Raw genomic sequence first — 10,716 nt, 5'->3', positions numbered from 1 at the left:
AGATCAACCCTAGGAGGAAGGAGGGCTTTAGGGGAAACACAGAAAGCAAGCACAAAGCTAAAAGGTGGGGGAAGGAGAAAGACTAAGACGACACGGTAGGGATCCAACAGCTACTGATTTTCCAGCCGTCATCTCTGTTGAGATTATTAGGCCTTCTTTCAATCTCAATAGCTTCCCTGAATTTACGATGATGGAAATGAGCGACCTTAGCAACCACCTTGGCCTCCTCAATACAAACATGATGCTTGGTCTTTTCCACATGCTCTTGATCCCTTGTTCTTGTGGAACCCCCTATATCGGGGAAACAGGACGCTCCATCCATCAGAGGATAAGCGAACATGCATCTGACCTAAGACATGGGAGAACCAAGTCTTCAGCATTAGCAGAGCATGTGGAAAAGACCAAGCATCATGTTTGTGTTGAGGAGGCCAAGGTGGTTGCTAAGGTTGCTCATTTCCATCATCACAAATTCAGGGAAGCTATTGAGATTGAAAGAAGGCCTAATAATCTCAATAGAGATGACGGCTGGAAAATCAGTAGCTGTTGGATCCCTGCCCTGTCATCTTAGTCTTTCTCCTTCCCCCACCTTTTAGCTTTGTGCTCGCTTTGTGTGTTCCCCCTGAAGCCTTCCTTCCTCCTAGGGTTGATCCGTTTTGCTCTGTCCCTCCCCCTTTTTTTCTCTCTGTTTTATTTTTATTTCTTATTCATATACCTAATTTATATATGCTTATTATTATTATTATTATTATTTATTTATTTATTTTTAATTAATTAGTTTATTTATTTTATTTTTATTTTACTTTATTTTTTAATTTAATTATTTTTATTTATTTATTTATTTTATTTTTATTAATTAATTAATTAATTAATTTTATTTTTATTTGATTTGATTTTTAATTTAATTGATTTATTTTTAATTATTTATTTTATTTTACTTAATTAATTAATTAATTAATTAATTAATTAATTATTATTATTATTATTATTTTATCTATTTATTATTTTTATTCCTTTTTCAACTATCTTTTACCTTAGCTATGTTCTCTTTTATATATTTTGATTTTTATTATTTTATTATTTTATTATTATTATTTTTATTTAGTTATTTTTATTTTAACCTTGACTAACCTCCTTCTGAGTTTTTCCTAGGTTTTAGTTTTATTTATGTATTTATTTATTTATTTTTAATTTTTAAACTAACTTGTACTTTTATTAGTTTTATTTTATTGTTTTTATTTTTATTTTTGACGTATTTGCTTTCCTCTTTTATTTTGATTTGTTATTAATTTGTCTTTTCAACTAACTTTTATCCTTACTAGCTTGGTTCATTTATATTTCTATTATTTTTTCCTTTTTATTTTATCCTCACTAACTATTATTCTATACCCTATGTATGTTGTATTATAATATTTCTTATAACTTATATTTTTATTAAACTTTTCACTAACTAATAACAATAACACCTATTTAATTATTTTATTTATATAAAATTTTTATATATTTTATAAGAATGGTCATTGAATATAACTATATTATTTTGACTTTTTAACTCTGGTCCCATAGTCAAAATTAGCCGTTGGGGGTCTCTACTCATACTATTTAAATTGCATAGGTAGATCTATTACTTCAACTTGTCCTGACGATGAACCACACTAGTTGGTTCGAAACGGGTCGACAAATAATATTCTATGTGATGTAAGTTGAAGAATTTCTTTTATATATATATATATATATATAACAAATTGACTTAATTTCATTTATAATTTTTTTTTTTAATTGAGGTGATGTTATGTTTTTTATTATAATTTTTTGATTTAGTATTTTATTTTACCAACAATCCAATTTCTTTACTATATAATTCTTCATATTTTTAGTTTTATGTGTTATCCTTTTCTAATTTATAAAATTTTATTTAAAATATCATTTTTAAAAAATGATAATTTTCATAAATCAATATATATTTGGTGCTGTAAAATGAGACTAATATATATATTTTTTTTAAATTACTATTTCCTAATTATTAGATGGATAAGTCTTCTTTTGAATTAGTTAATAGTCTATAATTTCGTTTTTTTTTTAACATTTAGCACACAATTTGTAAAACACGTATGTGGCTTTAAACACCCATCTCTATGTATTGCCCGAATTTACTCTATAGTTAGATTTGTCCACATTTACACCACGACGGCTCCATTTTCGGAAGAGTCGCTCTATTTTCGACAACTTCAATCACTCCACGAGCGAATTTTCTGGTCCCGTATGAAATCTGGTGGCCGAGCAAGGTTTGAACGTTTCGTGGGTTCGCTTTCCATATCATCCATTGGACCTGTCAGAGAGAAGAAGGCCATGTAAAATAGATTTATATATTTTTCTATTGCTACAATTTGCCAACAATTTTCTCATGTAACCCGTTTGATTTTGAGATTTATTGTTAACTTCCGCAGGGTAACCGTGTCATTGGAAGTTTTGTAATTTACAACTATGGTTGTTATTGGTGTTTAGTCACTATGGTTATATATATATATATATATATATATATATTCTTAACGTGGTTGATATAATTACAATTTTTTCATATAAATTGTTTTATTTTGAGATTTCATGTTAATTTTTGTAGGGTAATCGTGTCATTGCAAGCTATCTGATTTACAGATATGATTGTTGTTAGTTTTTAGTCACTATTGTCATATCCTTGTTTATACTTTATATATATTTTCTCTTAAAAATTTTCTATGCGTGATTCATACAAGTACAGGTTTGATATCAGACACCTACATTGACGTTGTTAGTCTCTAGCAATATATTTTGTTGTTTCTTTCACTTTTACAGATTGACATCTTCTGTTCTCGCACCCTCCAAATGTTTCCATGGAATACAATTATAAATTGAACCCAATTAAATTTGGGCTTTCTTTATTTTATATTTTCAGAACCATATAGAGTTATATCTTGTAAAATTTGAAAATTATTTGACAATTAGCTTGTAAAAGAACCACTCTTCTATGGAGGATAAAATACTCTTATTCAATAAGAAAAATTATCTACGTATATATTTTCCATAAAATACTCTTATTTAACAAAAAAAATTATCTACGTATATATTTTCCTTTATACCAAAAGTTTTTGTTTTTACTCTATCCATTAGGGTTAGTAATGTACTCGTTATCACTCTAGCTATACGTGCAGCTAACACCAATTAAAGCAATCATCGCTAGAGACTTTGAAGAAAACGTGGAAAGCTAAAAGTTTGAAGTCCAAACCTCTTGCCTTATCCAAAATTTTCGTATGGAAAATGGTATTATTGATAATAATGGTATGGAAACGTATACTATTAAGTGAATTAGCATATTAAATTATTGGGTTTTAATAAGAGTTGAAATATTTCATTAAGACTTAAATATGTCATTGAGGCATTTAGCATATTAAATTATTGCGTATTATTAATAGTTGAAATATTTTATTAGGACTTAAATGTGTCAGTGAGGTATTGGAATTTGGATGAATACGATCATAATAATGATTTTTTTTTACATATTAAAAATTAACCTATATTAAAAAAATTAATATTTTTTTTGGAAATTGACTTTTAAAATATAATATAGTTTATTTTCCAATTTTTTTGATTAAAATAAAAACATATTTTTATTTTTTATTTTTAAAATGTATCGTTTACTTTTATCTTTATTTTATTTTTTTTTGAGTTTAAATTATGAATTATTTATTTTTAATTTGGAGGGTGTTTTTTGGAAATAATATCAAAGTTAAGTGTTTGAAAATGGTTTAATTTAAATTCAAAAAGAGAGAATGACATTAATAAATTTGTGGGCATTTTTTGTACATTGATCCAAGGATATTGATTTTTAGTAAAAAGATCGGATAACTATCCATATTTGTTACGTTGAGAAATCGATATAAATGAGTATAAAAATATACAAAAAGATTTGAAGATATATAAAATTTTAAAAACATTAAAAAATACAATAAATAACTTAAATTAATATATCAATTATTATTTGTTCAATTATAAAAACCAAATACAATTTTTCAATTTAAAATGCATCAAATTTATTAATATTGCAAAGTGAGAAAAATGTAAATAAAATCTAATAACATGAATAACAACCCTGAAATATAAAGTTTAACATAAAAATAAGACACTGGATATTAAAAATAAGTTTAAAGTGATCTCCCCATACCAAAAAATGTATGCCTCAATCACTCTTCCTATGGAATCCAAATTTATTTAACATAAAATATATTTGCAGATTATAACATAAAATGAACTTTTTTGTTGAATTCCACACTACTAATCATCTCTTCTATATTCAATTTAATAACTATTATAATTGCAATTATCTAGATTTTTTTTTTTTAAATATTTTTTTAAAATATAAAACTTATTTGTCTCTACAATATTTTAATAAAAAAAATTTATATAAAACTTATCGTGAAAACCAAGAAACCAATATCATATTCCAATATCATATTTTTTGGGAATCCAATCGTAACAAATTTTCAAACTTTTTGCTCAATACAGGTGAACTTATTAACTATAATATATATTATTTCCAGGAATATTGGTTACAGTATGCGATTTGTATTGGTTACAGCCTGCCATTTGTAAGCTAAGTTGCCATTTGCAACCTAAGTTACAATCCATTGACTAAGTTGAAGTTAGATGGGCGATGGAAGTGGCTACTAAGGATTGAAGTGGCTACTAAGGATTGAAGTTAGATGGGCGATGGAAGTGGCTACTAAGGATTGAATTTGATGATCAAATTACCCTTTACAAAGTGTTTTATTTTTATATTTGATGTTATAAAATATAAAAAAATCTTGATTTTCTACACCATGCATTAAATTGTGGCTGCAATTAGATTTTTTAATTAAATTAAATTAAATATTCAAATATCATGCTTTTCAATGACACCAAATAACTTTACATTTTTTAATTAAATTAAATTAAATATTCAAATATCATGCTTTTCATTGACACCAAATAACTTTACATGTGTACACAATACATATTACAAGTGTGCTTTTCAGCAAATAAATTAAGGTGTTTACACAATCCAAATTACAAGCGTGCTTTTCAATGTCAGCAAATAAATTAACATGTTTACACATACTCAGATTTAAAGAGTGCATCGAAGATAATTATTAAATTTATTTTTTTCATTTTCAATTTCAGATTATACAATTTTCTTTCAGTAATTGTGTTAGTTTACTTGTTGGTTATTTCACTTTTGTTAGTTTACTTTTTATTTTTGATCTCATGGATATAAATACTTGTGATTAGAGATAAGTATCAAATACGATGTTTTGACTTCAAAAAGAATTTAAATAATTAAAAAATAATAATTATTAAGTGAAGTGAGATTTATTATATGTATTGTTGGCTAGATATAACATATTTAGTTTTTGATTGATTTGTTATTAATTTTTCTTTGACTAAAAAAATTAAAATCTATCTAAAGTTGAACACTATGAATTTAAATTTATTATTTTTAAATAAATTTATTTATATTTATTTCAAATATTATTAGTTGAAATGTCTCCCCTGTTATTGTGTAATGATGGCAAGAATTGACTTTTGTGTACTGTATCATTAATTACTATATATTATATCACTAATTACTATGTACAATAAATATAAATAATTTGAAAAATAACATTATATATTAATTGCTATCTACCATAAACACAAATGGTTTGTAATCACTTTACACTAAAAAAATGCATTGAATTTTTATTTTATGAAAATATTTCTAAACTTTTATAAAGTTTCTAAAAAATATCATAGTAAATTGATTTTTCCCAAAATTACCCTCTGTCAATTCACACACAACTTGGTTTCAATTTCCACCGATAAGAACCATATCTCACATTATCAAACACAATTGTATTACTTAATATTATTAATAGTTGTTAAAAAACCTGGTTAGATCTTTAATAAAACCATAAATTAAATAAAAATAATGCACAATTGTATATTAACATGGGCCCCAGAATCTTGATAGATTTTTTTTGAATTGTTTTTAGTAAGAATAGAACACTAGGACATAAATTTTTATCTTTTACTTGATATAATATTTTCATTATTCTTACATAAAAAATATCAACTTAATATAACTATTTTCTAATAATATTTTAATTTTTTTTATAATTTTTTCAAGTTAATTTTTTTGGTGTAATGCTTGTCAATTTAATATAACCAATTTTTAGTAGTGTCTTAAATTTTCATAATTTTTTCAAATTACTAATGAGATGAATATTGATAATTAGTAATACAAACTTAAATAATGTATTTTTATATAAAATAAATTTGATTTTTATGATAAGTATGAGTTAAATAATAATATAAATATACAATTGATAGAAATATACAATTTATATGTGAATTAGGGATGGATTTATATTTTTATATTTCCTTACAGTTTTAATATATACAATTCTATATGTGAATTAGGGATAAATTTAAATTTTTATATTTGTTTATAGTTTATCTTAGTTTGGAAAAGTAAACCTAGTATATATATATTTTTAAATATTTATTATTTTAACTTAATTTTGATATAAAAGTTTATTATATTGTTAAATCTAAGACTTTTGTGATCCATAATGTAGATATCAGTCTTTCGGACATCGTTAGGATTGGGTCAACATTTGGAACCAACTAATGTATTTCATCCTTACGTCGAAGTTTATTATAGTTATAAATACATAATTTTGAATTAAATATGTATAAAAGTATTTTACAACTTAAAAACTTCACAACTTTGGTAATAAAAATGACATCTTTTCCTAAAAGTAGGAGTTATCATCCCATGTTATAATGTTAACCTTATAGATTTTTTTTCTTGGTTAATTAGGTTGAAGTCTTATTCTGTAATCATAGTTCTTTACATAGTTCTGCGGTAGATTGGGGTTGATAGACGTGCAATTTACCAGGATTTGTCACATCTCCTTGCCCGTTGATAAACGTGCAATTTACCAGGATTTTTCACATCTCCTTGCCCTTGCTCCTAGCAGATTGTACACACAAACCCAAAATCCTTGTTGATTGCATATTGTGCAAAAAAAAAATAAAAGATAAAAATGTTTTTAAAATATGCTTCAATATAATTGCTCGTACATATGATGACGATTGTTTGCATGGCTTGGTTGGTCATCCACATGTTGACATTTGAAATTTCTACTTTCAACTAAAAGCTAGTTGTATGTTATTATATTCCAAATCCCTTTGTGCGCTCTCTGAAGCAGTGAAAATCATCAACATGTTGAAATTTTAAATTTCTACTTTCAACTAAAAGCTAGTTGTATGCTATTATATTCCAAATCCCTTTGTGCGCTCTCTGAAGTAGTGAAATATCTAACATGTATCTTCCAAAGTAATTTATGAATTGAGGGGAATATTAGAGGAAAATTCTAGTAGGTCATCATTTTATATTTAATAAGTTAAAAAAATAATGATTTGATTATTCTTTTCATTTCTTAATTATGCATTAGATTTATAAAATATAAATTTTAATACATTTACTATAATTTTTTAAATTTTAATACATTTACATGAACCATTTTGATTAAATCATGAAATTACGAGAAAACAATTTTTTGTCAAATGAGATTTGTGAACCTCGAAAGATACTATAAATATATTATGCAAAATATTTGATATAGGGAAAAGTGGTATTTTAAATATTATGTGCAAAGGCATACTTAACCAAAATGCCAATCAAATTAAACCCCAATGTTATAATGTATAAGGTCGACTTTGTTCCTCCATTCATATATGTTTTCATTGGTTTTTTACTCTAACTTAATTATAATTAAACCAAGCAAGAGTCTCTAGAACATTTTTTTAAATGTGGCAATTAGTTCATACTTTTCAAAATTCAATAATTAAACTAAGCCGTAGGAAATGCTAGCTATATGACCTTGTTTCATATTATTATAAGTAAAAGACAATTATTTTTATAATTTATTAATATTGAATTATAGTTAATTAAGTTTATTTTAATTCGTTTGGAAGAATGATTGTTGTCTTCCCCATCTGTATTTAATTCCTGCAAAATACATAATGAGTTTTGTTGTAATGGTTTTGAACTTTGTTCTTGAGTCTTATGTGACTCATGGTATAAGCCTCAAGACTTGAATTATTGACTTATATAGGCCTTAAGGGTTGACCTATTTAGCTTGCATAGCCCTAGGTAGTTAATCTAGGTTTGATTTGGGTTGTAAAGGCAAGCAAGAAGGAGCTAATTGTTGGACAATCTTATATGGTTGTATGTTCCTCTATTATTTATTATTGCAATAGTGTTTATTTAATTTCTACATATTTTTCTAACCCACGTGCCAGCTCAATTGGCAATAGTCATGTTATGATTACTATGAAATTCCTCATGGGTCAAACCAACCAAAATCTGCATATTTTTTTTATTATCATTAATTAATGTAGCAAGCATATTCCACAACTTGGCTTCTTTTTGTTTGGTATCGAAGCCTACACACCTCAAATGTAAGGTGTTCCAAACAAGGTTTCTTAATCTAATTTTGGTTTGAGTGGGAGCTTATGTAGAATGAAAATATATTGTAATGAAATGATATGCACAATAATAATTGAAATGCAGTATGAACTTGAAGCATTTGGTTTTGGCTTATAACATGCATAAAGAAGCATGGATTTGTGAGTATATGGATAAATCTAGCACTTGGATGCCTAGAATTGTTGACTACTTGATTCAATTCACTATATTTGGAACAAAGAGGGATGCAAATAAAGAAGTGGGTAGATTCTTATCATATCATTTACTTAGGTATAAAATGATAAGTACTTGGTTTATTTCATTATATTTGGAGCTAAAGAGATATTGATGATGAAATAGGTTTATGTTTCATACCATCAAATGCTCAAGCATACAATTGTAAGTATATTAATGGAGTTAGATGTATGAAAAATTTAAATGGGCATATAGTTGTAAACACGCCCCTTGTTTGATAGTTCACAAATGTAAAATATAAATGTATACTGGTGATAAGGGGCATATCATATTTTCAAATACCTTGTTAATGAGCATTAAGGAAGATATGTATTTATCCCAAGTCAAGTGTAAAGGGTGGAATGCTGGGTTAATCTTGGCTTGGTCATAAAGTAGTTAGGATAATCTCAATACAACCAATAAGAGGTTTATCATTCTTTTTTTTTGTTAACAGAGGAGTTGGCAACTGGAGCAGCCTCACAACTCACGTTACACGGGGTCGATTCTGACTACTACTACTATAACCCCTGGGAAATTGCACCTACCCCTCTCCATAGCTTCGGGTTAGTCCAGGGGAATTGAACTCATGACCTTCAGTACAGAGCCCTACTTTCTAACAAACTTCACCGCATTGTGATTACCAACTCACCTACCCCCATGGGGCTAATAAGAGGTTTATCATTCATTATTGATGGGCTTATGGAATTGGGTAAAACATGATATTTCCTCATGGTATTTCATATTCGGAAGTCTATTCAATTGCACAAATATTATACCATGATGTATCTAACAATGACTTAATACACTCAATGTATTATTTTAAAATGCTCTTGTTGAGCACAAAGACCCCATAATGTATTGTCGCCATTTACTTTTTCAAATAATGCATTGAGTGTGTTTTATAGATTGAATTTTTTCTTCTAGAAGGGTTTTCCCAAAAAAAATTTGTCCAATATGTATGTATGTATGTATATATAATAAAAATATTAATATTAATAATAATATTCTCTCATTTTTTAGTATAGAAGTGTAATTGGAAGCAATATCTCCATTTACACCAACAACACTTGCAGGCCAACTCAAACAACAACATACCATATCCATCAACAAAAATATAGTGTGGGAAACAACACATACATGGTGACAAAGTCAAAACAACAATATGACAATATCCCTCAAGTAACATCATAATCACCTCATCAGATCAATAAACACATACTAATCACACTCCCCTTGAGCATCATCATCAACCTACAATCAAAACCTTTGTGTTGAAGGGTACACTTCATGGACCATAGGACTGACACTTGACCAAAATATTTGATCAAAATTTATAGGGCATTATAAGCATTTTACATGGGTATGACATCAATGACTCCATGGACTCGAAATTTACATCTTTCACCTAATGCAATGCCGCTACATTAATGACTCCATAAGACCTCTCATGCCTTAAATGAGTGATATGTAATGGAAAATAGAGAATATTTCTATTAAAACCAAGGAAAGATTTGTATTATGGCTGAATAACTCTTTTCACAACAATGGCACCAAAACAACCTCCTAAAAATAAAATTTCAAACTATAGATTGGCTGGTACACAGCCTTACATTGGTTTCTTAAACATATGACATAAACAAGCATTACAATGTGTCCACTTTAGAATATCACAAAGGCTAATGCTAATAAAGGCATAGTGATGTTCTCCAATCATTTTGATCATAGCTGAAGAGGTCAACAACTAATTGACTCACAATCTTTTGACATAACATAAATTTCTTGGCTACCACTTCACTCTCAACAATCAAATCTGCAAACATATCATCTCAAGATATATATGTGTATTTATGATCATCACATAATTCTTTTTCCTATGTCTTTGTCCTACACACAATCATATCTTTAATACCTACAACACATTCATTATTCATTGCAAACACATCAAATCACTGTGATAT

This window comes from Pinus tabuliformis, chromosome 2_2 (genome assembly GCF_031772625.1).
Source record: "Pinus tabuliformis cultivar Carrire ecotype Pingquan chromosome 2_2, CPIR1, whole genome shotgun sequence".
NCBI classification, from domain to species: domain Eukaryota; kingdom Viridiplantae; phylum Streptophyta; class Pinopsida; order Pinales; family Pinaceae; genus Pinus; species Pinus tabuliformis.
Note: the sequence above shows the minus strand (reverse complement) of the source record.